Source organism: Triticum urartu, chromosome 6 (genome assembly GCF_003073215.2).
Source record: "Triticum urartu cultivar G1812 chromosome 6, Tu2.1, whole genome shotgun sequence".
In the NCBI taxonomy this organism is placed as follows: domain Eukaryota; kingdom Viridiplantae; phylum Streptophyta; class Magnoliopsida; order Poales; family Poaceae; genus Triticum; species Triticum urartu.
In genome coordinates, this window is record NC_053027.1 from 299,031,765 (window position 1) to 299,037,964 (window position 6,200).

Below are 6,200 nucleotides of genomic sequence, written 5' to 3' on the forward strand. Positions count from 1 at the left end.
TGAAAAACTTACACGCGAAGGAATCTTGTCGCGATCGATTGCGCTCTTACTTTGCTACGGGTCCGCTCAGCAACTTAAGTACCTGCATGGAAACCGTCAAGTGTGATCTTTTGCCGGAAGCGACACTTCCAACAGGCTGCTAAGGATCCGTTCTCCAAGCGCTCGTGGCAAGAGTGTGTGTACCAACAAGTTCCCGACAAACGTAGGGTATAGAAACATGCAAAGGTAGAATAAAACAAGGAAGATAGCATACATTCATCCAATAGCACAAGCTATATTACATCAAAAGCATAGTGTAGCTCTAACTTAGGATAACTGTCTTTTACATGAACGACACTTGCGACAAAGAATATCGGAGAGGCTATTTCATGAGCTGGCCTTGAGTCTTGGAAATTCCGCCAACCCTATTGGCAATTGGAGCGACAAGCGCTTCGGCGGCGCTGGTGTCGGTCCCCTTCGGCAAGCTAGTGAAGACCTTGGAGAGATCGATGCCGGGATTGCGATGCATGATCTTGGCAAGTACTTTGAACAACACGTCATGGCAAAGCTTGCAGGACTCACTTGCAAACTGGTCAGCTCGGTCTTCGTGATGTTTCTCCAGTGCGGTAATGAAGCTGTCAAAGAAAAAAGTTAGCCGGACGCTTGCCGCCTCTTGCTCGTTGTTGGAGAAGATTTAACTCCCCATATCCATGATGGCCAGTTGTGCACTGAGACGTTCTGCAATGTCGACAAGGCGAGTTGTCCAAAGTTGCAGGCTCTTCTTCAGTTCATTGAAGGTGTTCTTGGCATTGGAGAGCGAGGACTTCTCGTTTTGCTAGTTTATCAACATGTTCTTCTCCCTGGCTTTGCCGGCCTCAAGGTCCTCCTCCAGAGTGGAAACCTTCAGCTTGAGATCAGCATTGGTGTCATCACATGAGTGAGCTCTTTGGTCTTGGTTGATAGCGACGTTTGCAGCTCCGCCAAGGTGTGAGCCATCTTCTGCGCATCTTCTTTGAGCACCAAGATCTCCTTGTTATAGACAGCCAGATCTTCTTCGAGCTTTTTCACCTTGGCTTCTAAATCCACCTTGACGGCCTTGGAAGCTTCGGCAGCCTTGACGGCCTCTTGGAGCTTGCCAGCGCGATCCAGGGCTTGAGTTTCAATGGCCTTCTTATGTTTCTCTTCTAGCTCCTGGGTCCAATTCGCAACGAGGGTCTGAACATCCTCATCCTTACCGCTAAGCTTGGTGGCAAGTGATTCTTCTCTGGTGGCAAGATCCTTTTCTCTAGCATCAAGTTGCACCTTGAGTTCAACTAGCTTGCCGTCCAGAGCTGCTGCTTCCTTCTTAGCAGCGGAAAGCTCATCCCCCTGTCCCTTGATAATTTGGACCTTGTCCTCGTACCACTTGCGGGTCTCTTCTACCCTCTCATTCAGCTTTTGTTCGGCCAACTCCATGGCTTGTCGCTGCGCTTGGAGTTTCTCCCAGCACCTGCTATAGCGCTCTTGCACATCCTTGAACCAAGCAGCCATGCCTTCAGGAATGTGAGATCTGCAGAGCTTTCATCGGAGGTTTCCATTTCCCCTGAGTTGCGAGACAAGGGGACGATGATTCCCGCCATTATATCTTCAAGGGAAACATTCCCAGCATCAGATGAGCTAAGGGCTTCAGATTCTTGCTGCTGGTTGAGGGGCTCCAAGAGATCTGCCACTGGTTGCACTTCATATATAGCAGGATGGTTGTCACCAATTGGCCCTTCATTGTCGGCTTCTCCCATCTCGACATCTGTCGTGATTGAAACAGACGTGTTGCCGGGGGCTTTATCAGCTTCCACGACAGCTTCCTGGCTTCCTTAACTTCAGACGTTGCAGCTTCTTCGACAAAAAATTTGGCAGCTTCATCAGCGGCACTCTTTGCAATCTCTTGCACATCCACAATTTTCTCCTCCTCTTCTAGTGGAGTTGAGTATGCAAGAGGAAAAAGAAAGGGTGAAGAGCAGAAGAAAATTCAAAATTTGGATCAAGTTCAAGAAAACCAACAAAAATAAGATTATGCTTGGACAGGAATTTACCTTGATGAGCATGTGGAGGTGATGTCGTTTCTCCTCCGGCAACATTAGTTGCCGTCGCTCGGTCCCTGGAAACATTAGTTGCCGGCGGGCCATCGACGCGAACAAGCTCTTCTTGGTACTCCTCAGGAGGAGGACCGGTCCTTGTCGATGAGCTGCTTTGTGAAGGGGCAGGAGTTGAGGGTGAAGGAAATATGCCCTAGAGGCAATAATAAAGTTGTTATTTATATTTCCTTATATCATGATAAATGTTTATTATTCATGCTAGAATTGTATTAACCGGAAACTTAGTACATATGTGAATACATAGACAAACATATTGTCACTAGTTTGCCTCTACTTGACTAGCTCGCTGAATCAATGATGGTTATGTTTCCTAACCATGACATGAGTTGTCATTTGATTAACGGGATCACATCATTAGAGAACGATGTGATTGACTTGACCCATCTGTTAGCTTAGCACGATGATCGTTTAGTTTGTTGCTATTGCTTTCTCCATAACTATATATGTTCCTATGACTATGAGATCATGCAACTCCCGAATACCGGAGGAACACCCTGTGTGCTACCAAACGTCACAACATAACTGGGTGATTATAAAGGTGCTCTACAGGTGTCTCCGATCGTGTTTGTTGAGTTGGCATGGATCAAGATTAGGATTTGTCACTCCGATTGTGGGAGAGGTATCTCTGGGCCCTCTCGGTAATGTACATCACAATAAGCCTTGCAAGCAATGTAGCTAATGAGTTAGTTACGTGATGTAGCATTACATAACGAGTAAAGAGACTTGCCGGTAATGAGATTGAACTAGGTATTGAGATACCAACGATCGAATCTTGGGCAAGTAACATACCGATGACAAAGGGAACAACGTATACCGTTATGCGGTTTGACCGATAAAGATCTTCGTAGAATATGTAGGAGCCAATATGAGCATCCAGGTTCTGCTGTTGGTTATTGACCGGAGACATGTCTCGGTCATGTCTACATAGTTCTCGAACCCGTAGGGTCCGCACGCTTAACGTTCGGTGATGATCGGTATTATGAGTTTATGTGTTTTGATGTACTGAAGGTAGTTCGGAGTCCCGAATTTGATCACGGACATGACAAGGAGTCTCGAGATGCTCGAGACGTAAAGATCGATATATTGGAAGCCTATATTTGGACATCGGAATGGTTCCGAGTGGTTCGGGCATTTTTCCGGAGTACCGGGAGGTTACCGGAACCCCCCGGGGAGTATATGGGCCTTATTGGGCCTTAGTGGAATAGAGGAGAGGGAAGGGAAAAGATAGAGGCGCGCCCCCAAGCCCAATCCAAATGGGGAAGGGGGCCGGCCCCCCTTTCCTTCCTCCCTCTCTCCTCCTTCCTTCCTCTCCTACTCCTACTTGGAAGGGGGCCGGGAGTAGGACTCCCCTAGGGCGCGCCATAGAGAGGGCCGACCCTCCCCCTCCTCCACTCCTTTATATACGGGGGAGGGGGGCACCCCATGGACACACAAGTTGATCATTGATCTTTTAGCTGTGTGCGGTGCCCCCCTCCACCATAATCCACCTCGATTATATCGTAGCGGTGCTTAGGCGAAGCCCTGTTCCGATAGCATCATCATCACCGTCATCACGCCGTCGTGCTGACGAAACTCTCCCTCGAAGCTCTATGGGACGTCACCGAGCTGAACGTGTGCAGATCGCGGAGGTGTCGTACCTTCGGTGCCAGATCGGTCGATCGTGAAGATGTACGACTACATCAACCGCGTTGTCATAACGCTTCCGTTTACGGTCTACGAGGGTACGTAGACGATACTCTCCCCTCTCGTTGCTATGCATCACCATGATCTTGCGTGTGCGTAGGATTTTTTTGAAATTACTACATTCCCCAACAGTGGCATCCGAGCCAGGTTTATGCGTAGATGTTATATGCACGAGTAGAACACAAAGGAGTTGTGGGCATGGTACAAATGTAAATACATCATACAGGCAGAAGGCACTGACAACAGCAATGCAGAGCTAAACTTCTTCAGTAACATTGGTTTTATTCAATATTTTGGCAAGCGTAAATGTAGATCTGATGTGTAGAAAAATGGAGGACAAGGGAAAATAAGCTGCAAAGTGTACATGAAGAACTAGCTGACAAATATAACTACAGTGATGAAGGACAACAGATACTTACAAGAACAATGCAGAACTAAATTTCTTCATAGGCATTGGGTTTATTCTACATTATTTTAAGCATTAATATAGATCTGATAATTTGGAGCGAACAGTGGATAAGCAAGCTATAATGCACAATGATGTCACATAATCCACCAGGTATGAATGTAAGGACAGCGATAGGACAATAGGTACTCGCAATGTCCTAGGTTTTGCGGCGCTGGTTCTATCGCCAATATACGTCGGGTGCTATGTGATTTCTCCGGTAGCACCACCTTTTTCAAGGACTTTGCTTGTACTCCTTCAGGTTATGCAATCACCCTCTTCCGTTTGGATGTCTGAAACACAAGAACAACATTTGAATGGAAAAACATGGTATGACAACAAATGGAATAGGTGTTGATAATGGATGGGCATGGCATCTTCACATATATCATGAGTAAACTAAGCAGATGACGGTGCAATGAAGCAAAAGAAATGCAAGACACCTCATGCAAGATATGTGCAACCAATAAAACCTTGCCAAATTAGAATAGACACCTTATTGGGTGAACATGATAGGCCATCTGCCTTCGACTCCTTGAGCTCAGAATAGTCATTAGGATCATATTCTAAATACAAATCTATATGTCAGGAGCATGTGGGTTTCATTGCATCCACAATGGACCTCAATCCCTTGATGCCAAGTTTGTTATTCTACAATATTCTTCTGATGTGCGCATTCTTATATTCATTGTGATTACGTACAATATCTGTGAAGCATGAAAACACAAATAGTAGTGATATTATCTTTGTAATGCAGAGGATATTGTAATATATAGAGGCTCCCTGTAAACCTTTGTGTGCTATCACTGGATTCTGATGGGAGAGCCCGTGTGTGCTGTAATATGGTGAGTAGATTAATATAATCTGGCACAACTACACAAAAAATAGGATCCCGGTTGCCCCCCCCCCCAGATGTAAGGATAGTTGGCAGATGATAGGTTCATAATACACTCTATAGAAGTTTTATTGCCAAACCATGATAACGAGAGCACAGAGCCAGTAGGCAGATCGTAGTGTAGATAATAGGGGTACACCATAACCACCATAAATAAATTGGGAAAGTGGAACAGACTGGAAAACATAGGGTTTTGCTGCTACTAATATGCAGCCTATCAATCACCTACAGGCCAGCTCTATTCATCTGAAGGCGCACAACTGTTACTATCATTTTAATCTATCAAAGACCGCGCGGCTCCCACCATTTCCGGGGTATTATGGTAGACTAACTCGAAGTGAGAAATCATTTAGCAGAACCGGCCCAATAGAGGTGTCGACTGCAGATGTCCCTGCTCCCCTTCCTGACAAGGAACATACTGTGCTTACTAAAGAAGAAGAGAAGAGGAACATGTTAAAGAACAGAAGAGGAAGCATATTATTGAGATTTCCCTTCTTTCTATACAATGTTGGTTGCCCACCCATGATGAATCAGAGCGCCCAAAGAAATGCAATTCCATGATGTCTTTCTATATGTGGCCACATGCATTTGGAAACTCAATTGGGAGCATTAGCTAACCAATTAAATGTGTGTCTGTTAGCTAATGTCAGTATCATATCATAGTTCGTATTTGAAGAAGTAAGCTTTGGACTTATGATTGGTGTGTTGTTTAAGAGTGGACTGCTGCTAGTGCGACACAAAGCAGCTACATAGATCATAGTGTAGATATAACGGGAAAACCGTAAGCATCAGGAGTAAAATCATCTAGTATTGCTGGTACGGCTAGAAAGGCTTCGGATACAATCTCTCTTCAACTGAAGGTGCGGTACTGTTAATATCAGTGTAACTCTCAAAGGCGACACATATCCCCACATTTCCTTGCTAATCTTATAGGATTTAAGTGGGTAGGCCACTACAATTCCTATTCCTATGTTTACAAAATCCTATGAATCAAAGAGGCCCGAAGAGTTCAAAGTGTCCATCACAACCGACCGTATAGACCTCTACACTGCAAATGTCCCTGCTC